The 25,006-nt window shown below is 48.5% G+C and overlaps 1 long non-coding RNA gene across 1 annotated transcript in view; it reads left to right on the top strand.

Moving 5' to 3' along the window:
- Nucleotides 1–546: 546 nt before the first annotated feature.
- Nucleotides 547–25,006, top strand: part of LOC138569194 (uncharacterized) — a 63,117-nt gene continuing 38,657 nt past the window's right edge. The window contains exon 1 of the long non-coding RNA XR_011303174.1: nt 547–642. This is a non-coding gene — a long non-coding RNA (uncharacterized lncRNA). The remainder of the gene's footprint in view (nt 643–25,006) is intronic.

The raw sequence follows: 25,006 nt of genomic DNA on the forward strand, positions 1-25,006 counted from the left end.
GGAGTCAGTTTGGGCATGCATGCTGGGGGGCTTTGCCAGACCACGCAACCTGAAGCACATCAGCAAGATGAAAGACCTTGCCTACATCCTGCCAAACGGAGAATCGCAATGGGCTGGAAGGCAGCCCAACGACCCAGAATAGAGACGTGGTGGGCTGACTTCCTAAAGTGGGCAGACACAGAAACAGTAGCCTGGTATGAAGCAATCAGTAGGGGTGGGGAGGAGGAAGCGGGACCCTTGATAGCATGGAGACAACTGGTGGCCACGATGGTGAGACCCTCCCAGGCCGATCTTAGTGAATACGATAGGAGGGTGACTAACGAGGAAGACAAGCCCAGAGATATGCAAGTCGGTGGCATCGAAGCACGGGCTCGAGTTCAGGGGGTAGGAGGGAAGAGGACTGTGATGCACAACATGTGAACATAAAGATGTGAAGCTTATATGCGAATGTCCTCAATGTTTGTAGTGTTTGGGGTGTTGTTAATAAATATAATAAAAATTGTTTTAAAAAAAAAACCTTGTCTTTTGTCTTCTTTACAGGAATATAGACTCTGTGGCTGAGGAGCGCGGCGTCAGGATCAAGATCGCTGGGTTCCAGAGGATGAGTATGCAGATGAAACATTGAACGCTGGATTCCAGGAGGTGAGTATACAGGATAAACGCTGGGTTCCAAACGGTAAGTAAGCTGTTCCAAGTGGCGGTGAGCGTCACGTTGAATGAGAATGCAAAGTAACATGAAGCGCTGGCCTTGCGGATGTCGCAGTTTATATAGCTGGACTCCTGGGGCAACGCCCACTAGTCCTGGCCTGCCTGCCACACCCTGCAACACCCCAATAGAATGCACATGGAAATGTTCCCGAAATAAAAGTACGTGGAAAAGTTCTTGTAAATAAAGCACTCTTGTCTAAAATAAAGTGTTCCTGCTTGCATCCTTACATGAGCCTGGCGCTAAAGGTGCCAGGACTGAGTCCAGCCGGGCCCACTGTGTCTATGCGCCATGTGACCCATTACCCCATCACTTGATGGTGTGATTTCTGTGTTTTTGGGCCAGTGATCATGACAGCATGCCCCCTTAAGGCCCCTCTCAAGGGTGCCCCCCCCGGTCCTGGTTTGGTGGGGTAGTTGCAATGGAACTGCTTGATCAATCGTGGAGTGTGGACATTATCACTGGGTTCCCATGTCCGGTCTTGAGGTCCATAGCCTTTTCCAGTTTGAGATAGTATAATTTGGACAGGACTATCTTAGAGTCTAGGATGCTTTTGAATTTGTATTCTGGTTCGCCTTCTACTATCTCGGGATCCGGTGGAGTATCGATCCGTGTACCTGGCTTCATTGGTTTCAGGAGGGAGACATGAAATACAGGGTGTATCCGCATGTGGGATGGTAATTCTAACTTAATGGCAGCAGGATTGATCACAGCCTTGATAGTGCAGGGTCCCAAGTATCTGGGTCGGAAGGCCTGTGGTCCTTTCAAAGTAATGTTTCTGGATGCTAACCAAACCTTGTCTCCGACTTGATAGTTTGGAGCTTCCCTTCTGTGTCGATCCGCAAACTGTTTTTGGCTCTGGCTAGATGTTCTGCTGCTTCCTTAAGAAACTGGGTGATGGTCTTGTGTAACGTCGCTACAGCTGGCATTTCCAATGACTCGGTGGATCAAAAACGGATGTCTGTGGATGTTGCCCGTGCACTGTGTAGAATGGGCTTTGCCCAGTACTGTTGTGGATGGAGTTGTTGTATGCGTATTCTGCTAACCAAAGTATATCCTTCCAGGTATCCTCACTTTGTTGCAGCATACACCTTATGTATTGCGCTAGAGTCTGGTTGGTCCATTCGGTCTGGCCGTCGGTTTGGGGATGATGGCTTGTAGACAACCGAAGGTCGATTTTGGCAACTCTGCAACATCTTTTCCAGAATGCGCAGACAAACTGAGTCCCTCAGTCTGATATTAATATTGATGGGAACCCGTGTAGCCAGACAATCTGTTCCAAAAATACGATAGCCAGAGCAGATGCAGTGGGAAGACCCTTCAGAGGAATGAAGTGGGCCATTTTGGAGAACAGAACTACGATGAATAAGATGGTGTTATATCCATTGCAGGGGGGGAAGATCTGTAATAAAATCCATTGACAGCGTGTGCCATGGCACTGGGGGTACTACCAAACGACGTAGAAGACCTGCAAGACTTTGTTTTTGGGACTTGTGCACAGACACCAGAGGTTGTGATGAACTGGGCAATGCCCTTTTCGCCAATTTGGCCACCAGTAGTGTTTCTTTATTTTGGCTAGAGTTTTTGCTATTCCTGGATGCCCTTCTACTAAAGAATCGTGATAGTTTGTTACAATCTGATTCTGTTGTTTTTTTATCTGTGATGCACAGCCGTCCTTGAAAGTATGGTAGATTGTTCACGATAGTATATCGGTCTCCTTTCGATAGCCATTCCTGTTGTTCTGCTTGATTCATCAAATGTTGTAGGTCAGATTTTAAGTCATCTAAAGAGGTGGTTGCAGCAATCGTGCTTAGGATCCACCCTTCCGGGATGATTGCCATGGGGTCTGGTGTGGTGAATGCCTCTTCTTCCTCGCTCATGCGTGACAGGGCGTCTGCTTTTCCATTGCATACTCTGTGTCTGTAGGTAACAACAAAGTTGTATTCCACGAAGAAGAGGGCCCAGCGGAGTTGGCATGATGATTGCGCTTTAGCGGTCTTTAGGTATTGCAGATTGCGATGATCTGTGATGACGGTAACTGTATGTCTAGCTCTGAGAAGATGATGTCTCCATGTTTTGAATGCTGCCTTAATTGCTAGCAATTCTTTATCAGTGATTGCATAGTTCAATTCGGGGGCAGAGAACTTACGAGACCAGAATGCTATGGGATGCAACTGTCCTGTTTCGGGGTCTCGTGACAGGACTGCTCCGATCGCTATGTTGAAAGCATCCGTTTCGACCACATTTGGTAGTTCTGGTCAGGGATGTTGTAAAATTGGTGCTGTTGTGAATGCTTGTTTCAGTTTCTGGAAGGCTTCCTCTGCCTCTGCAGACCAATGGAATCGTTTAATTTTTCGTAGCAAAGAGGTAATTGGGTGGACGATCTGAGAGAACCCGGGAATAAATCAACGATAAAAGTTGGCAAACCCGAGCACACACTGTACTCCTTTTGTGGATGTTGGTGAGGGCCAGTGGAGGATGGCGTCTACCTTGCGCGTGTACATGCGTACGCCCCGAGGTGTGAGAACAAAGCCCAGGAATTCTACCTCTGTCACATGAAAGAAGCACTTTTCCAGTTGGTCATATAACTTATGTTGCCGAAGTTTTTCTAAGACTGCCCGAACATGACTGACGTGATCCTCCTTGGTGGTTGACTAGGTGAGAATGTCATCAATATAGACAAGTGCGCAGGCGTCCAATAGTTCGCAGAGCACGTCGTTCATGAAGTATTGGAACGCTGCAGGGCCATACATAGCCCAAAGGGCATGACCTGGTATTCATAAAGGCCATATTTTTGTGCGAAAGGCCATCTTCCACTCGTGCCCATTTTTTACTCTTACCAGATGTTAGGCCCCTCGTAAGTCTAGTTTTGTGTAAATCTGAGCATTTTTGACTTCAACACAAGAGTTTGGGGATAAGCGGCAACGGATACTTTTTTTTTTACCATGATCTGGTTAAGTGCCCTGTAGTCAATGCAAGTTCTCAAGTCTCCCTCCTTTTTGGGCATGAAAAAGAGGGGCGAGGATGCAGGGGACTTGGACGGACGGATGAAGCTGTTTGTCAGATACTGATCAAGGTATGTTTTTAGATACTGGTTTTCTTGTTCTGTTAAGGCGTAAATCCAACTGCAGGGAACTTGGGCTCCGGGTACGAGATCAATTTAGTAGTCATACGGTCTGTGCGGAGGTAGGATGTTTGCTTGCTCCTTCTGAAAAACATCTTGGCAATCCAGATATTTAGGTTGTTACGAACCTGTAAGGCCCAGTACGGTTGCCTTCTTTGATCCCAGGTCAGTGAAACCTTTTAATGGGAGTCCTTTGTTGTAACAGGTGTCGACACAGTCTTGTGGAAAGGTCAGAACCCTTTTATGCCAGTCAATCTTAGTGTTACTCACCGGTGAGATGAGTGCGTGAAACCGGAGAATAGAACCGAAAACCGGGAAGTTGCTTGAAGAGCTTTGGGTGGAGCCTCCACCCAAGCCTCCTCTCTGTGAGGGAATAAGACCTTCTAAGGCAATGCAGGATACAGGTTTCCCCAAACTGACATCTTGTGTGAGGAGAATTGTACCCTTCTTTTCTACTTGGTCAGTATTCAAATTGTCTGCCCAAGTGTCCTTTAACTTTGTAACACATACTTCTTTTGGTAGACTCACCAGTCTAATGTGCATCTGTAACGAAGAACCTTCGACGGGCCGGTTTCCCCAGTTACACAGTCTCTCTTGGTTCCCGTGCGGGTCTCTTGTGCCTCTGCCAATGGAACCTGCGCCATTCAGCAAGCCTGCGCCTCGTCCGGTCGAGCAGCAACTGATTTTCACCAGAGTCTTTCTCCTCTGGTGTGTGACGCCTTCAGGCGGGTGCCTGTGTGCGTCTTCATCCTCCTGCATGGCTCACCTCTGTGACTCTGTCTCGGAGTTCTTTTCCCGCAACCGCATTATCTGTAGCTTTGCACTCCACCTGCCTTCTGAATGCGACCACCACCTCCTCTCCTTCCACTCTGTGCATGGCAAGACGCACCATTTTTAAATCTCCCGCACAGCTGAGGATTCTTTAAACAACTAGCCTGCATCTTTAGCTTAAGGTTGTTTCTGCACACTGACTCCTCTCTCCTGTTCCTCGTCCTAGTACCATAGGTGTTATGGGCATGGAAGTACATATTGTCCTGAGACTTTGTAAGGCTATATCGTTTCAATTGTTTATTGGATTTAGATTTTTAAGAAAAAAAATGTTATGTGCATTGATATTGCTTTCAGGACTCTTATCTAGGACAGAACCATTATAATCAAGGGACGTCAACTGTGACCCATGTATTCGTAAGGTGTGAAGCTCATTCTGTTTGGATGGTTTGTCATATAATGCTCTTTGGGTTTTAGTATGGGAGGGACTTGCCCAGTGGCAGCATGCCATGAGGCATCTAGGGATTATACGGTCTTCATCTTCACAAAAATAAGAATACTGCTTCTCTCCTAAGGGAGTCACCACTTCTCCCGACAGCCATCTCTTCCCCTGTGATCCTTCCTCATCATGCCATCCCAGGGTCAGGATCCAGTAGCGTCTACCTTCCCCTGGCCACATGAGAGGAGATTTTAGGCTGGGATAAGTGATAACTCTGTAGAGGAATGTGTGACATGTTATTGTATAATTATGTTTATGAAATGTGTTATATGTGTTTAGTGTGAAAGGTTTTTGTTTGACAAGGCAAATGCACTTAATATGGGTACTTTCATGCTGACCTCTTTGAGGAAAAAAGATGAATCCGGAGCTTGGCTGTTGGTGGAATGCCTGGAGACTGCAGATGTTTTGCCGGAAGGGTCTTATGTTGCCCCCTTGTCTTGTGGCTTGAGCACAGCCCACGGAATGACCTCTAGATTGGCTGTCTAATAAGTTCCTTGATTCTTTTTTTTTTTATAACTCTGTTTATTGAGTTTGAACAACACAGCATAGAAAAACAAACATGAATCATTGGCATACATAGGATAAAGGCAGCATAGCATTAATAACAGTTAGAAGAGGCCCATAAGGCCAAGGACCGTAAGACAATAACAATACAAGGCAGGTAACCAATGCTAACAGTGATATTGATCTATCCCCACCAGCGGATCTCAGTGAGCATCTAGCCATTTACCCCATATTTTTTCAAATTTACGGGGGCAGCCCCGTGCATTATAAATATGGCGCTCTGAAGCTGCGCACCTGTCCAGCTCATTACTCCAACGGTTCAGGCACAGTGGGTCGGCAGATCCCCAATTAGCTGCAATAAGTCTTTTGCCGGCCCCCAGCGCAATTGCCAGAAACATTTTCTCATATTTTGACAGGTCTACTTCACCCCAGATGCCGAAGAGTGCCATTTTGGGATCCCTGGGGATTGGTGTTGCCAGGGCGGCAGAGATTGTACTAATACAGTCCTCCCAGAAGGCCTGTAACACCCGACAGTCCCATATCATATGGTAGAAGGTGGCAGGTTAATTTTTGCATGGAACGCATGTCCCGTCTTCTAGTCCACCCCATCTGGCCATTACAGCACTTGAGTGGTATGAGCGATGGAGGATTCTCAACTGTATTAGCCTAAGCTTGGATTCTATACCAATTTCTCTAGGAGACATTAATGCATCAACCCAATCTTCAGGTTCAAAGTGACCTACGTCCCTTTCCCACTTTGCTTTGAGCCCGTCTAGCTGTGTAGCCCCGAAGGAGTTAAGGGCCTGGTAAAGAGTGGAGGTGACCTTAGAGGAGATGCGTTGCGGGAGGATATTGGTCTTGATGGGGGAGCAGGGGGGGGGTGTGATTGTCGTGTCAGGGAATTGGGTGCGGATAGCGTGGGCTAGTTGCGCGTGCCGAAACCGGTCAATGGGTGCCAGGTCGAATTGTTCTCGGATGGTCTCAAAGCCCAGGAGGCGACCCCCTTGTATCACCTGTGCTAGTGTGTGTATTCCTTTTGCATGCCAGTGACCAAAGGAGCCCATTCTCACTATTTCCGGGAGGAGCGCATTGTGCCATATGGGTTGTGATAGCGTTGGCTGTCCTTTCCAGCCGATTAGTTTGTGTGCGTCTCGCCAGGCGCGACGTATATGGTGGGTCATTTTGGGCAGCGCCGGGAGTTGGTCATGGGTGGCGTACAGGATTTGCAGCGATTTTAATGGGGCCATGATCACCCGTTTGATACGGATGTGTGGCAATGTGGGGTCTGTGTGCATCCAGGCGTTTACCACTCCTATCTGTGTCGCAAGGTAATAGGTGCGTATGCAGGGTAAACCGATGCCTCCCTCCCAAACTGATCTCTGGAGCGTGTCAAGGGCGATCCGGGATTGTTTCCCGCCCCATAGCAATGTGCGTAGGTACTTGTCAATGAGTGCGAAGGTTTCTTGGGCGATGAGGAATGGGGCGTTCTGAAGAACATACAACAGCCTGGGGAGGGTCATCATTTTGAATAGCGCGGCTCTACCCATTAGTGATAGGGGAAGTGATTGCCAATTGGGGGTGTCTCTGGTGAACCGCTCAATTACTGGTTGTAGATTAAGTCGGGGATACTCCTCGAGCGTCGGGTCAAGCCGTATACCCAGGTATTTAAATTCCTTAATAGAGACATGGTATGGGATGGTCTCCGGGATCGCAGACTCGCCCCCCTGAATTGGGAAGAAGATGGTTTTGGCATCATTAACCTTTAGGCCCGCAAAATTTTGATATTCCCTGAGAATGAGGGAGACAGCCGGGCATGAGATGCACGGGTTACTGAGGTATATGAGAAGGTCATCCGCATAGAGCGAAAGGCGGTCCTCTCCCCCTTCCGGCCAAACGAAACCGGTCCAGTTGGTATTGACTCTAAGCTCAATTGCTAACGGTTCAATGGCCAGGAGGAAGAGGAGTGGGGTTAGCGGGCACCCCTGCCTCGTGCCCCTACCCAAGGGAAATGATTTGGAAGACCTGCCATTCACCCTCACCGTGGCCTCCGGGGATGCATAAAGAAGTTTTACCCATGATATAAATGTCTGCCCCAGGTTCATCCTAGCCATGATCGCCCACAGAGCTTCCCACCCCACAGAGTCAAACGCCTTTTCAAAGTCCACCGCCAGGAGGGCGAGTGGGGCTGGTATTTCTTTCGCTCTGCTCAGCGCCAATTGGACTCTACGTAAGTTCATTCGAGTTGATTTATTGGGCATGAATCCACATTGGTCCGAGTGAACGAGTGTCTCAATCACCTGCAGTAGTCTATTGGCAAGTGTTCTGGCGAGGACCTTGGCTTCGTCGTTGATCAGGGATATCGGGCGGTAGGAGGCACATTCCTCTGGGGGTTTTCCAGGCTTGTGTATGACTACTATGCATGCCTTCCTGAGGTCTGGGGGGAGGGCTCCTAGCTCTCTGCTGCGTAGGAACATGCGGTGCATGTGGGTAGGTAGTGTGCCACCAAGGCATTTCCACGTTTCCGTTGGGAACCCATTGGGGCCCGGAGTTTTCCCGGATTGGAGCTGTGCCAGCGCCTCTTGCACCTCAGTGTCGGTGATGTCAGCATTCAGGAGATCTGATTGGTGCTGTGGGAGTATCGGAATCTCAATTCGGTCGAGGTAGCGTGAGGGTTCAACTGGCGGGTTCTCAGTGGGTGGGGTGTAGAGATTTTTGAAGTAGTCGGCGAATGCCTCGACAATGTCAGAGTCTTCTGTCAGCAGTGTTCCATCTGGAGATCTAATGGCCCGTACATGTCCCCTGCTTTGTTCGAGTCTCTCTAACCAGGCCAGAGTCTTGTTAGATTTGTCGCCCCGTTCATATATTTGGCTTCTGGCTAATTGGTGGGCAGTTCGTGCATTATCTAGAGATAGGTTGCTAAGGGCGTCTTGCGCCATGAGCATCGCCCCTTTTGCTTCTTGGGTGCCGTGTACTAGGACTTGCCGTTCACACACCAGGACTCGTGCTTCTGCTTCTCTGACCTTCTCTGACCTTCTGTACTTGACTTTGTTGATAGGTGGAAACCGCTGAGATAGCTTCCCCCCGGAGGACCGTCTTGTGCGCCTCCCAGATCAAGATCGGGCAGTCCACGCAGCCTTCATTGAGTTTGAAATATTCCTATGTCCTTTTTTCAAGCTCCTCAGTGATTTCAGGGAGGCGGAGATGGTATGCGTTTAGGCGCCAGTTACGGTCTGGGTGGCAGCAGGAGTTTTTCATGGTTAGGAGGAGCAGAGAGTGGTCCAAAATTCCTCTTGCAAGGAATTCAGCGTCGAGAAGCCTGTGATTTATGTTGCGGGGGATAAAGGCATAATCGATCCTGGAGAACGATTTGTGGACGCCCGAATAGAAGGAAAAGCCAGCCTCGTTGTTATGAAGCGAATGCCATGTGTCCGTCAGTCCCAGGGCCTCGGCGAACGCGGCGAGCGGTGTGGAGGTGGGGCGGGTTCCAGATCTCCTATAGGATCTGTCGACTGTGGTGTCCATTACTTCATTAAAGTCCCCCCCAATCACCAAAGTATCAGCCTCTTCTCCCAGGAGCAAGCTCTGTAGTTCGGAGAGTAGTTCTTTCGCCAGCGCGGGGGGGGGGGGCATAGATTGATGCCAGGCCCCATTTCTCGCCCCAGATATCATCTAGCAACAGTACATATCGGTCCTGATCTTCCTTACCTGGAGGGGAACTCATTTGTGAACGAGTATCATCGTGCCCCTGGCACCTTTCGTGAATCCGGCAAGGTAGGTATGCGAATAATTGGATCTTTTGAAAAAGTTGGTGTTTGTGCCTATCAAGTGCGTTTCATTTAGGAGGGCAATGTCTGGCGAGTGTCGGTTTAGGTACTGGAGCACCAATCTTCGCTTTATGCTGGAGCCGAGGCCGTTGACGTTCCAGGACAGTATGGTTACCTTGTTGGAATTCAATCTATCTGCGTGAGTCTTCTTGTTGGGACATCTGGAAGGATCAGTGGGAATTGCGCTTTTTCTAGGGACATATGGCCGTTTCCTTCCAAGGGAGACATCCAAGGGTTGCCTCGCATTGAGGTGCCAGCTGACTGGCTGATAATGGCGTCCACGGTCCTGGCCAAAAACAGTGTTTGCTTTCCTTGCCTACGTTTGTCGGCTTCAAGCCTTCTTGTCCCATGGTTCCTTAGGTCCCCAAAACGCCCCCCACCCTGTACCCTCCCCCCCAACTGGAAGCACCTGTCACACAAACATTAAACTTATAACTTGGTAAACTTCCTCGGGATAACCCTGACTGCGATAACGCCTGCGCCGCATTAAGAGCGGCGGCCGCTAGGTGAGCGCTTCCATGTAATACGTTGCAGATTAGTCCCCCCCACTGCGTGGGCCTTACCCCTTTTCCGTGGGGGTCCCCGTCATGTTGTCTGCATTGGCCGGAGATCGAGGTGGCGAGAGCCGCTCGGGCCAGGGCCTCTGTGTGGATAGGCCCGGTGGTGTGCGCCTCGTTCTGGAATCCGTAAGAACTTGGGTTTCGAGCCAGTCCCATGCGTCTTTGGGAGTGTAAAATAGATGAGTGGTGCCCTCATAGTGGACTTTGAGCGATGCCCGGAAAAATAAAGCATATTTGATAGAAATCGACTGAAGTTTCTTCTTGACTGAGTCAAAAGATTGGCGGGCCTTTTGGACTTCCTTGGTGTAGTCGAGGTAGAACCCGACCCTATAGCCGTTGTATGTAATCGGGCCGGAGGCCCTTGCCATTTGTAGGATCGCATCTCGATCACGGTAGTTCAGCAGGCATGCGATTATCGTTCTAAGCGGGGCGCCCGGGGTAGGTGGGCGGTGGGGGCTCTGTGCGCCCTTCCTATGGAGAAGAATTTGGATAGTTTTTTGGGGGCGAAGACATGAGTTAGCCAATCCTCCAGGAACAGTTCAGCGCTGGGGCCTTGCTCCTTCTCCGGTATTCCGAGGATCCTGAGGTTATTGCGCCGCGCTCTCCCTTCGCTGTCCTCAGCACGGTATTCCAGTTGGGCAATTTTTTGGGTGATCGCGGCAAGTTTTTGCTCCAAGCGGTGCACTGTCTCTTCTGTGTCCGACACTCTCTGTTCCGCCTCAGCAACCCTGGCCGATAGATTGCGGAGGTCTTGGCGTATAAGGGACACCTCGTGGATATGCCACCTATTTTAAGTTCCAGTGATGTCCTCGATTCCCCAATCGCTCTCATGAGGTCCGTCAAGGAAATTGGGGGGTCCTGAGGCTCGTCGCCAGCCCCTTCGTCTTCTGGGGGCTCAGGTCCGCGGCGTGGAGGGGCCTCCATGGTGTAGAGGTCCATTTTGCTTTGCAGTGTTTGTCGCTTGGTCTTTTCCTTCCCCATGTCGCGGTTGATCAGCCCCATGCAGTGTGGGTACAGCTGCTTCAAGTGTTCACCCAAGGGGTGGATATAGGGTTTGGAAAAGGGCTAGTGTATGCCAAGCGGGTGTGTCCGTGTGCTGGCTGCGCCTTTATATAGTTCGTTGGCGGTGTATCTCCGGTCCATGGGGGAGCGCAGCCCCCGGTTCTCCTTGTCCTGCTGCAGCTCGACCCCGGTGCCGCAGTCCTGCTGATTGGGGGGAGGGTGGAAAAGACATTCAGCGTAGGCCCGAGCCGCAGGTTGTCAGTTGTGCGAGCCTTCGAGCCGCGGAGCTTCACCCGCTCACCTCGCAGACGGGCCAGGAGAAGCGCCTTGAGGATTCGCCCACTGCCAGTGTCGGGTCGACGGAGGAGATCGCCATGGGTCTCCAGCGGTATCTGTAGGGCGCCGGTTCTTGGAGTCGGATTGTCTCTGTGTGCCTTCTCAAGGAGGGTTCCCCACGCACGCTGTGTCGTGGAGGGGGCGGGCGCTGCGTCAGGGCCCCAACGGCCGCGCCTCATCTGTCTGCCGACTTCGGGGAGGATCTCGCGTCTCCTACTCTGATTTTCTTCGGGGTTGCGGGCACTGGTTCTCTACTGCATCCGCTACCCCCGGGGCGCAGCCGGGGTGGAAATGGTACACTTTAGCAGGAGTTCTTGCAGGATAATTGTAGCGGCCGCCGGGAGCCGAGGCAGTTAGGTCCGCATGCTTCGGGCGCGCATGCGCAGTCCCTCAGTTCCTTGATTCTTAACACAAAGCAGAAAGTGAAAACTCCTGTGCCTTTTTTCCAAATGTCTCCCATTACGTTGGTTCTCTCAGTTTTCACATCATCATACTCTGCTCATATCGCTCAAAATAAATTCCTGAATATTTAGCGCAAAACAGAAGAGGGAACTTTTGTGCCCCTCCACAGAATCTCGTACACTTGACAAAGTTTATCCCTCAAGTGTGCTAGTTGGGTTTTCAAGTCTTTTAACCTTGCAAATGTTATTTCTTGCTCACCCTACTGATTGTCTCAGGTTCTTGAAGGTAATGCGTTGCTTGGGTCCAGCATAGACCTTCTGCCTCTGTTTAAGGTTTTGAGTTGTTGCGGTTTTCCAACCCCCGTGAATGGCTTAGGTTCTCAGCCCTGACTCGGCTTTTGCCCTCTGGCTGGGTCTTTTTTTCTGTCTCTATTCCTTTCAGGTTTCTGGTAAACCCTCAGAGTATTGGTTTTAGGTTCACCCGCTTGTAGTGTTTCTCCTGCTCTCTGGTTTCTAATAACCCTTCGTGGGTATAGGTTTTGCGTTCACCCCCTCAGTGTTTTTCATGCTCTCTGGTTTCTGGTAACTTCTTGCGGGGAATAGGTTTTAGGTCCACCCCATCTGGGTACTTCTTTTTGTCACTGTTTTCTGGTAACCGCTCTTGGATTATTCAGTTTAGGCTGACCCTCTAGTGGTGTTTCTCTGACCCTCTAGTGGTGTTTCGCTTGTTCTTAGGTCTTTGGTTACCGCTCTTGGGTTATTAGTGTCAGTACTCACTCAGTATCTCAGATGACGAAGCAACTGGATCCCTACAGGCCATGTAGTCTTGGAACCGCGGCTAGCCTTAGCCCAGGTCTCCTCTCATGAGGGAGATCTTCCATTAGATTCGCCCCTTTGCAGATTCCAAAATCACCAGACAAAAGGGAAAATCAAATGAAAGAGCGGGAGCAAACACTGTTATAACCCAGACTACAAAGAAAAAAAACAAGATTAGACCAAACAATCGTATCACCAGTATGCACAACAGTCAACAATATTACAGGACCAGCCTACGTAATATAGTTTGATCTTGGCTCAACACTTGGACAGAAGATGCTGGAATATCACACAATCCGCCCTCTCTAAATGGGAAACAGGAAAAAAGGGCTACTTTTGTACCATGGAATAAGGGTGGTCGGTAAATACAGAGGAGCTAATATGTAAATCTCCTACCAGTGTGGGACAGTAGTTTGACCAGAATTGGGACAGTAGTATTGAGTAGAAGTATAATCCAGGGAAAAGCAATAGTAATAGAAAGGGTAGGTTAGTACAGGAACTACACCCGAACGGAACGAGGCACGTACTAGGTAGGGATTGGTGCACTGATGTAGTGTTCTGCAAAGCGTCCTGATAGTGCACTATGCTGTTTTTAATACTGTAGACATATGGATACCCTGAAGGTAAGTCCCCAAACCCCAGCGTTGGTAAAAGATTCCCGGTAGTAGGGAGAAAAAGCAGCACCTGAGGGGTTGTTAGAAAAGAAGTGGTAAGGCACAGTCCTGTCTTACTGCAGCGGAACGTAATCACGCTGAAAATAACGTGGAAGCAGATTTAGAATGTTCGTTCTTCCAGCGGAACGTAACCGCACTGAAATTAATGCAGGGATTGTTCTTAGAATGTTTGTAGAGCAAAACACAGAGAAAACAAATGATAAAGGTAACGGATAAGGGTGGTACCGTCTTAGTTGCAGTCCGTTAAGCATGCAGAGGTTCGTTAATGAGCGGTTGTCATAGGCATAGAATCTGAAGGCAAAAGGGAAGTCAGGACACAAAGAAGGTAACAGGCTTTCGATGAGTCGGAATACTCGGTGAACTCTGCATTGACTTTAATCAGAAGCAGCGTTATGTGGAATTTAAAAACTTTTAAATTGTACCCATGACGTAGGCGCCGTATGATTGGGTATGTGTGTCGCATGACAGCTAGCTAGCTGCTGGGTGGAACACAGCGGATTCAGATGCCGAAACGTTGTGTTGGACGCCTATGTTGTTGTGACTGTCTCCATGGCAACCTCCATTGTTGGAGAAATGGAGCTGCAGCGTAACGGGGCAGACACAAACCGCTTTTTGTTTTCTTTTTTGATGGCAGAGCTTTCTCAGAAGACTTGCGCCCCACAGGAACCGTGATAATTAGGTTCAGGTTTAACCCATTTGGGTGGTTCTATTCCTCTTGGGTCTCTGGTAATCTCACGGGGGGCTTGGTATACTTTGGCTGACCTCCTGTCATCCTTGTTCCCTTTTGGAATGTCTGAGCTTAGTCGCCCTCCTCCCTCTCCTCTGCGTGTACCGTGTACCCATTTCTCTGCTGTGTTTTTCATTGGGGAAGATGGAAACTCTGTTTGTCACAGTACTAAGCTTCTCGGGTCGTGTATTCCCTGGTTTTGCTTCTCTGTCTGGGAGCTGGATTCGGGCACGCCAGGGTGCCACATCTGCAGCGGTTTCGTCTCTCTTTGCTGGAGACCTCACTACCTTGGGCTCTCTGCCCTCCTGGGCTTTATAGTGTTCCGCAGGCTCTGAGTCTGTGTTTTTACATTACTCCTTGTAACAGGAGACACCACATCATTGGTTCTGTGTTTCAGCCATCGTGGACGGGTCAACAGCCAGAGCAAGTACATTTAAAGGTTCCTCTACACTTGCAGTGTTAGCTACCATATATCCAACAAACAATTGAGCCACTGGGGTAAAGGGAGGTGTTACATTGTTGTTAACTGGGAAGTCCTTGTCTCCTAAGGGGACGCCATCCCCAGTGAGATCCTGCTTTCCCTAGAGAGTGTTTGGCATAGTGGAATCACCTCCTAAACCAGTCCCAAAGGAGGTGATTCCCTCTTGGTGAGAAGGGACAAACTCCCTGGATTCGTTACTAACTGATATTGATGAGACCATACAGGCTTTCGAGCATGCCACTGATGGCATTTGAAGCCCTTCTGCAGCTGACAAGATGACAAAACTCGGTCACTTGCACCTTTTGAGTCCTACATGCGTATTGAACATGGTGATCATTTTGGAGCCTTAATCCACTTCAAAGGATGGTATCCAGACTTGATGTTGGGTTTCGAGAAAAGGTTGGCGCCTCTTAGGGCAGTTATGTCGTTCTCATCAAATGGCTTCATTTGGCAGGAGCATATCAACACAGATGCGTGCTTGTCCAGGTTGTTTAGATTTGCACACAATAACTATTGGGGGAAAGCCGGGGGCGTGGGTAGGTACAGCGATCTTTTCGATGATCTCCACCTTCTCCATTTTGGCCAGCTCCTCTTCAAGCTTTGGTTTCGCATCGAATAAGATGCAGTATGCCAAAGACACCTCAATTCAACTGAGGAGTCTAAGTGACATATATTCAGCTTCCCTTTAGGGGATCCAGTGCTTAAAAACAAGGCTTTGAATTCCACATGCAGGTCCTTGAAGTCAATAATAATAATCTGAAAGAATCAGGATGAGAGATCAGAAAACAGTGATGTTTTGGATTAATTTATTGAATCTCAAAACAATTTATTTTGCATACTGATAGGTATTTGTTGCTTTCACAAACAAGACAGTAAACAGACAGGTTTTGTACTTTGACAATGGCGGGTACACATGGGTACTAACCTCTTGATTATTGAGATAATGTTCCTATATTAGTGCACATTCTCAAACAAACCAATTCACATTACAATGTACACATGAGTAAGTGCTGGCTAGGACTACTGGTGGTCCAAGGGTTTTGAAAAAACAGTACACACAACAAAATATATAAACACATAAAGTGAGAAAAGGAGTTGTCACATAAATTATAAATCACAGAATAAATAAATTAATCCAAAACATCACTGTTTTCTGATCTCTCATCCTGATTCTTTTATATTATTATCATTTACCCTCCTGGGCATAGCAGGACACTGCCATCGCCCTTTATTATAAATTTGGTCCTTGAAGTCATACTCCTATAGTAGGAACATGAAGTGGACTTTTCTACTATTCTTACTGTGGATTTTCTGAGGCTCTGTCCTTGCATTGTGGGTCCAGACCGGAACTCTTTGGAAAGGAATTTGACCTTACTACAGTTCAGGCATATTATTTATTTATTTTAATTTTTGTAATGTGCTACATGCCTGTAGGTCTCTGAGAGCAACAAGAAACAAGACAAAACACATAATACAAGTATTAATTATAGAAAAGGAAGCAGAAAGTCCATGCTCCACAATCAGCAATACTATAGGGCAGGAAAGTCAACAACTATCTTCAAGTCAGATGAAATTCTCGACAGATCATTACAGGTGAACAAAAAGGACAGCAGCTTACTTTTACCACAACCCATCAGTATGCAGTCCCGGCCATTCTGGGTACACCACTGATCTATCTTAATCCTTTGCATAATTTTGGGATCTGACATTCTTACAACACCAGTCCCAGTCTTCTGAAAGCCATGCCAGCACCTTGGTTCTCAGGGCATCCCTAGGTTCAGGTCCCATTGGTATCTCCACATCGGTACATAACAGTTGTCTTCATAAGATCTTTGGCAGTTGGAGCCATACAGGTTTTGCCAATACGCAAACATCTGGGGAGACAATATTTAGGGTTGGTAATATCCTGTTGGGAATGGTGTACGGAGGTTTGAACCACCTCTCCAACTTGCGGCGTTAACGTTTATATTTTTACTTGCTGCCCAGCTGTGATGAAGGTATCAGGGGGCAGAGCTTGCTGGTTGGGTAATACTTTTCGCTGTTTCGTATGTTGGTAATCCAGAAACTGTGTCATGTTCTCTAGCTCAGGGGTAGTCTGACAGAAGTTATTACCTAGTATCTTTGATAATTGTGCCTTTTCCATCCCCAAGGGTTGGTTTACATACAAGGGAGCAAAACGATTCAAATTACATTGGGTACATTGGGAATTCTGATTAATTACAATTTGGGACAGCTTTTTTTCTTGTCTGTTGGATGATCCCATTGGCAGGATTTATCTACATTTTGTCTGGCTGGAATGGCTCTGCCAGTTTGTCCTTTACATCTATCCAGGCACGAAAATCTGTGACATGTTTGCATACATTAAGCTCTCCGATTATCATTTCCTTAATTTGCAGCGAGTGCATGGGGCTAATCTGGTCAAATTGGCATGTTTGTTCATCTCTTCCCTCCGACAGTTCGGGAGGAAACTGCAGGACGGGTTCCACAGTAGCGGTATCCGTATTTTCCAATATTGGTTGATCAGGGTCTATTTTGATCCAGTTCTCCTTAGACATGTCCAGGGCAGTCAAGGATGTTGCAACATCAACCCCTTGAGCACGACTTTCAATAGGATCATTCTTAGGGGAACCAACCCATCTCTTCAATGTCAGTAGTCAACTCAATGGGTAATTTTCCAATACTTGATGAAGTAGCCAGAAAAACAGCTAGAATCATCCTCGTCAGCAGAGAGACATGATCTCATGTCCTTCAAAAGCTGCTTCCTTTGGGCACTCAATGCTATCACTACCGTTAAGCGGCTGCTCTTGGGAAAGGGGGTTATACATAAAGTCGCTTGTATTATGGGTACTTTGCTAGCTTTAGCATAGTGATGGACATAGTTAGGGGTGTAAAAAGGTATGAGCATTTAAAGCTCAGTAAGGACCTAAGACACAAGTAGACTGATCTAAGGAAGGCCTAAAACCATGTCTTTACTGACAAGACCCATGCCTAGACCCAGGGTACTTAATAGTATATATGACTCAGCATGTCTCAACAGACTCGCCGAGGAGATGGCAGACTTACCCGGGCAACAGCACAAGAAGCAGAGGCAGCACGACTGAAGCCGTCAGTGAGCTGATGCATAGATCCCCGAATGCTGGCAAGAAACTCGACTACCACACTGCAGCAGTTCGTCCCACACCAGCAGAGCTAGGTTGGCAGGATCAGGACAGCCCGGAGGAGAGGGGGTGTTCCATAAGGCACCCCACCCGAAGCACAAAAGGCACCTCAGCCTGCAGAGACTCAGGAGGGAGCCGGGGGAAGCTCATGCTGCCAGCGACTGATAAGCTGAGACGCTGCACCGGTGTGAGCACACAGACGTCTGCACACGGACGTCTGCACGCACGGGTCACAAGCCATCGAGAATCCATCTGTTTAGGGGGATTGTATTATTAACAGCTGGGTGGACACTTTTGTAGATTGTGTGGGCTTCCTGCAGGGTGAGTACATGTGCTGCATAAGCTGGGTGGCTCTATTCCACTTTCTGGGTGTTGTCTGTAAGTTTAGCCGGGAGGAGATTCTTTGCAGGGTGGCTTGCTTCAACGGATTACCTGCACATGTTCGATAGCGTGTGCCCATTCTTGTACTGGCTTTTGGGATGATTCACTACATGTCGTCACTCCTCCTCGAGAGGGAGCCCTTTTCCATATGGCCAGGGAGGTGAGCTGCTATCCTATGGTCCCCCTGGGGGTGGTATAATGAGGGAGGATCTCATGGGGAGGAACTCCCCCCCCCCCCCCCCCCCTAAGGAGGACGACCATATATGGTTTAGCCATTAAAGTAACATCACACCCCCACACACTCTAGCCACTCCTTCCTCTCCTAACCTCTTTGTGGAGACTAAGTCTATGTACTGTTGTAAAATGGACTACCTCAAGATCCTAGAAAGTACTGAGATTAATGAAAACATCAGGAACATCGGTTGTCGAAGTACTAGGATGAGGTGGGACACAGGAGCAAAACCCAACAATACTAAGAAGGAACTGCAGTGGTATAGACTTCCACTGGGGCATTGTCCTGCTTACACGATATAGACAAAAGGAGGACAGCCTGTTGGAGAGACGCAGCCAACCAGGACGAGAGGTTGTAAAGCACAAAGGAGCCACAGAGAAGGCCAGGATGGAGCCGAGAGCAGTCCACTCCCGGGGTCAAGAGGACAACGGGATTTCTTCATCCGACAGCGTCCAGGAGGTAATGGGAGGCTGGCAGATGGTGAGGTGAATGCAACGAGCAGCATCCATACCGTCGCTCCAAGGGACGGGCAGGAGAGATCCGCAAGGTGAAGGAACAGAGACACAGAGAAGCCTGTGCAGCACTCGGAGCAGGAGAAGGACCCTAGGAAGAACAAGCCGTGCATCCCGGGTGCAAACAAGGTAATGGGAGAGGCAGGTTGACCGGCAGGGGCCGGAAGGGGCAGGAGGCACAAATCCTGGTCCGAGATTATGAGCAGGACCATCTACCTCGTGTCAGTATTTGGCAAGCGAGGCAGCCAAGAGGACATAAAGAGAGGGGAAGAAAAAACAGGGTTGGGGACCCAACCCAAGAAAGTGATATGAGTCATCTTCCTCGTGGCAGTACTTGGCAGGCAAGTAAACCACACCAAAGAAGAAGAGAAACAAGAGTCATGACCCAACCCAAGAGAGTGATAGAAGTAATCTTCCTCATGGCAGTACTTGGCAGGGAAGTGGGAAGTGAACCAAGTGGGCCAAACCAAAAATGAGAAACAAGGATCAAGGACCTAACCGAAGAGAGTGATACGAGTAATCTTCCTCATGGCAGTACTGGGCAGAGAAGTGAGTCAAGTCGGCCAAACCAAAGAAGAGAAACAAGGGTTGTGGACCCCAGGGCAAAATTAGTCATCTTCCTCGTGGCAGTACTTGGCAGGGAAGTGGGCCAAACCAAAGATGAGAGGGAAACTAGGCTTGCAGACCTTCACAACACTCAGAGTTGGGTGTTGTAAGTGTGAAACCTAATGAGAAGACGACCAGGGGAAGGGAGTAATTCCCCTTGGTTGTAAGAGATTGTGACATATAACCACCAGGAGAAGGGAGTCATTCTCCTGGTAACATGGACCGGGACACTGAGCCTGAACGCCAAGGTAAGGAGGTATTCTTCTGGTTTATGAAATAACTGTTATTTTGGATTTTTATGATGTGGGGAAGGGAGTCATTCCCCCAGGTTATTTGAGATTAAACGCCAGGAGAAGGGATGCATTTTCCTGCCCCAACAAGGGAACATTGTGACCCGGGGAAGGGAATCGCCCCTCCAGACCTACTATTTGGAACGTTGTGACCTAGGGAATGGAGTCACTACGCCAGGTTGTTTAAGACTGAACGCCAGGAATAGGGAAGGATTCTCCTGGCCCACCAAGGAAACACAGTGTGGAACTTTGACCATACCCAGGAGAAGGGAGGCATTCTCCTGGGATCAGCACAGTACTGCTTTATTCCTTAGTTTATAGTGCAAGGGCCAGAATTAGGGTTTTCTTGACACAGGACGGTGGACACGTTTACTTTAACAGCCATCCTGACAGTCACCTTAGATCTTTAGTTGAGGTAGGAAACCCCTCTTAGGAGTAGGGAAAGATAGGTTTTCTCTTGCTTTATTTTACTAATAAAGGTCTGTAGCCCCCAATATGCAACTTTTGTGTCGGAGTCCTTCTTCTGCACCCTTTCACTTTTCAAATGATTAATCCATCTATGTGAGATGTGTGTTAGACAGGCCATGGCTTTGCGCTATCTCGGATAGTTTCTGTAGCAAGATTTGCGGTTCTCGAGGTATGCTCCAGCAAAGCTTCATTGAGACACAAACCAGTATTGGTTGTGCTCTGATTTAATCATTTGTGGTGACTAGCTTGCAGGATTTAGTGAGGTGGCATATCTTGGTGTGGTCAGCAACAAGAGATTCACCTCATTTTGTTTAGTTTGGCACAAGGTTCACTTGAGGCTGAAAGTGTGTGCTGTTAGGGATGCATGGTACCACAAGTAGACATTGACAGATGAGCTGCATGTTTCAAAACCTTTATTGATGGTTTAAAAGGGGTTGAAAAACTACTATCTTGCCCTATAACTAAGATGGGAGCATTCTCGACCATCAAACAAAACAAAAAGAAAATACAGTCCTGGTAAGTCCATATTCAATATAAAATGCCCTCCTACTAATACACCTAATGCCTGCCTTCTTTCTAATACAATAAATGTGTATTGTGAAAAGGAAAATCAGTGTTCAAAAGAAATGTCAGTATGGCTGAGTGAACTCACTTCCCCATGTTTTGTAGCATGGGGGTAAGGTGGTACACTTGGACCTTGCGACACACTCTGCCTTCGGGCACAAGGATGGAGTTCATCATTTCGTGGACCAGGGCCCACTTGACCTTCCACATAAAGACACTAGTTTATCAGCTGAACCTCTCGGCTTTCTCTCACTCCAGCCCAGGTCACCTTTTAGCTTGTAATACAGTTCAACAAAAGTTTGTTTCCTTCTGGTTACCACAATTCAGGAGAGGTTTACCACCGCTGGGCTCAAACCTTTCAATCGCCATTTGTGGTAGGTTCCCTTCCCTAAGCTTCAATCACACCTTCATAGGCTTCCCTTTGTTGGGCTCAAGCCTCCTTTCACTTTCCTTCTGCTGTTCAAGACTTTTGAAAACTACGAGGCTTTTGCTTTTACCTCGGCATGACCCCTTCGACCTTCATTCCTCAAACGTGACTTTTCCTCTCCTACACCAAGGCCTCTTGGTAAATGTAGTTTCAAGCACAGTACTTATTTCAAAGTTCAAAGATATCTCTCACATCCAGGTTTCCCATTGCTGGGATCATACTTTACAGTTCAAAGACGTCTCTCATATCCAGGTTTTCCCTCCGCTGGGATCAAACCCAACAACAGTTCAAATCTTGCATCTCATTCTTTCTCTTTCCGCCGCTTGTATGCAAACTGACATTTCCCAGAGACTTTCGATCGGGGAATCTTCTTTCACCGGACCACTCTTTTACTTTGTATCTTTAATTTACAGTTCTTTACAATGCTTTGCTTTCTCTCCCGTCTTATCGGCACACGCGCAACCTTCATTCGTCGGATACTTTTGCCATCAAGTTTTATTTAACACAGACCAGACTTTCATTGCTTTCACCAACTCACCGGCTGTGTTAATTCTTTTTCGTCTTTCGCAGCTTTGATCCTGAATTAAGGCTGATACCACAACTGCTGCTGCACCTCCTCAACTCTGCCGTTCAACCGGGAGGGTGGCTGATATCCTTGTAACACAAAAGAGGTATGTCACTTCTCTCTGGTTCGGCTTCCTTGCGCAACCTTCCAGGCCCTTCGGAAGTAACGATCCCTCGCTGGTGTGTCAAAGGTTTCTCTGTACCTCGGTTCCGTCCCTCAGCCTGTCGCTCTGCTCCACCTGGTTCGCTGACACCCTCGAAGAACTGCTCCTTCTCGTGCATTGCCTTGCTCAGAGTTTAACCACAAGAAAATGTCTCTGGACTTCAATTCTTATTGTACTCCCACTTTGCCAGCTCCCCTAAACGGCTCTGGTTTGGACACTGCCAGGTAACCCCAGATGCCCCTGGTTTGGCTCCCTGGAGTCAGAGCTCCCCCACCATACTGCAACCTCCCCTGTACTCTTAGGCACAGTAATTTGGCAGTCCACCTTGCTCCAGCGTTCCAGGGTCTCTCCAGCTCAGGTTTCTTCCTCTTGGCCTCCTCCAGCATCCCCAGCTCACTCAAAATGTGCCAGTGTGCTCCACCTTTTATACTGGCTGGGAGAATTAACAGGAGTCAGGTGTGAGTGGTTGTCCAGCCCTGACTGACTCTGCCTGACCTGGTTAACAGGGCAAGGTGGAGACTGCCCATAGGAATCCATGGCACATTGGTTCCTTTGGGTATTTTTCAGAGCTCCAGTTTGCTTCTTCTTCGTTCCAGTGGTTTTGGGGAAAAAACAGTGGGGATGAATTATGGGAGTTGTAGTGTTTCCGAGTGTGGTAGGAAAATTATTAAAAATGCTTTTAGGAGAAGGGGAACAGTCTTGGTGCTGTAAAACATGGGATGATATGTGTTCTCCTTTTCCTGGTTCTCCTACACCTCCCCTTTGGGTTGGTACCTGTTGTAATTGGGGAGGGGGCAACTGTATAGGATTCAAAATGGTGTTTGGTAGAAGAGGGAATGTCGGGTAGGGAGGTGTTAAGGAAAGGGGGACACAATGGACCTAATGCTGAGTTTGCTGGTCCGGAAATATGGGTGCTGTTAAGCTCACCAGCACCCTTGTTTGCAGACTGGTAAACTACGGGTTTGCCTGCCGGAGCTGATGTGCCCATTAGGTCTGATCATGCCAGGCACATCGGTCATTGTAGGCAAAGCTGTCACGAAAGCACCGGCCAGTGGTTCTGTGTCCCCACTCCAATAGAGTCCTATTGGACTCTTGAGTATGGGGATTAACAAAATTACCGGCACTTGACTTCCCGGCCACTGGACTTGTAATAGCCCGGTGGCACCAGGAAGTCAGGCCCCTATAATTTTGTATGGGTCTGGCAGTAGCACCGGTAGGCTTACCGCCAGACCCGTAATAAGGCCCAATGTCTCACCTTGGAACTCCTCCTCCCTCTCTGGTCCACTCCCCGGGTCTGGACCCAACAGCAATAACCCCTCCCTAGCCACCCCCCAAGAGGATACCAAGGGGGTTGATAGGGAAAAGCCATTGGGATTTTCACAGTGCATAGAGCCCTAGTTGCAAAGCTTGTGGACCTCTTGCCAACAAAGTGGAGTAAAGTAAACCTCCTGATACCGCTCAAAAGTCATTTTCTAGATTGCTTAGCCACATCGTCCATCTGGGTACTTGGAGGCATCATGTGCCATGTCGAACGACGGCCGAGGAGGCAAGCTGGAGCTAGCAGGCCTTGGTGTAGCATGAGTTGCGGCCATGCATGCGTCACCTCCTTGTGCAGACATTATAGCAGGACCTCAGGGATGTGCTTTGTGGTAGTAGCAGTTATTCAGGCACAGGTCGTGCAGGTATGCATGATGTGCAGCAGTGAGTGATGTGTGAAGCAAAACGTAGCTTGGTGTGTTATTGTGTAATGCCTTGCAGGGGCTGATGTGTCAATCTCTGACCCCAGTGTTGTAGGCAGCGTTCATCTGACCCTAGCATGGACAACTCGAGGATATAGGCCAGGTAAGCAGCATGATCATCAGCATGAACGCACACACCCAATCACCAATTTTCTGTGGGCAAATGATCAGTCCTTAGATAGATGGCGGACTGGGTGTTATGTTCTTAATGCAAAACCTCTGGGTCTGCCGAGTTTGTGATTAAAGCACCTAGAGAACTCTGCTGGTGGTTCCACCACCAAAGAGTTTCCACTTGAGCATGGGGCTCTTTATTATGGCAAGCAGTGATGTTAGATCTCACCCACTTGTGCATACGGGGGGGGCTCTCTGGGCTCCTATGAGAGCCTGGTACGCCCAATCACACAGTTTATGACAGACACCCCTTTACAAAGACCAGACATTGTTATGGCGTAGGACGTCCTGTGCAGAGCACCCTTTGTTAGCTTCTGGTGGTGCAGTGTGCAGAAGAATAAGGAGACAGCGCCCTTTTGGGTCAGAGGCCAGTATACTACAGCAGCCTGTGCGTGTCTCTCTGTCAATGAGCTTCTCACCGAAGAGACTGACCTAAAAAAAGGGGACCACCACATCTGGTGACGAAGGAGTGTGGTATGCAATGTGGTTCTATGTGGTCACTAGCAAACCTGCAACATTGCAACTGGGGCATAGGGCTTCCATATACAACACATACATCTGGTGTTGACCAACGGCCACCCTGAAGGTCCTTGTGCTGCCCGTCCCCATTTTCTACTCAGTTGGCCCTGTTTGCCTGTGGGCACATCTGCTGGGTCGCATCAACAGCCAAGACCGGATCTGACTTCAGAGTGTGAACGGCCAGTGAGCCTCTGCCCTACCTCACTACGTCATGGTTGACACCTTTGATAGAAGGATGCTGCTGTCTCTTCCTCTCAAGGTAGGGGTACAGCAGATCATGCATTCCTGTCTTACACTAGAAGCTGCAATGCATTCCATGGCAGCCCAGTCTGCGAATGCGACATCATTGGTACTCCTGCCACCTTATTGCCCGGGTGGGACCTTTGGTTGATCCTCTTGAAATCTTTAGGCTGCCCGTAAAACAGGTGATGCTGCAAAATACTCTTTGCTCTTGTTCTACACTGGAGGAGAGATGCACACGAGTTTCAAGATGCTGCCAACTTGGCATGGCTCCTAAAAAGTAGCAAAAGGTATGCTGCAGGCATACCTTAGCTTATTGGTGAACACAAACATAGATAGATTTCAGCTACACCCGTCCACTCAAGGGGCAGCATTGTCCCTGGAAATGTTTCATGCCAGTTGAGACAATTAGTAATGCCCTGTGCTCCGGCAGATGAGGATGATAAGATTCAGACACAAATTATATATCATTGCTTTTCGTCCCAACTGGAGTAACCTGGCATTCCTTCCCATGCATACTATAGTTTGTCATGGCTCAAGAACTCGCTA

The sequence above is a fragment of the Ambystoma mexicanum genome, chromosome 2q (assembly GCF_040938575.1).
Source record: "Ambystoma mexicanum isolate Mex_15411 chromosome 2q, UKY_AmexF1_1, whole genome shotgun sequence".
NCBI classification, from domain to species: Eukaryota; Metazoa; Chordata; class Amphibia; order Caudata; family Ambystomatidae; genus Ambystoma; species Ambystoma mexicanum.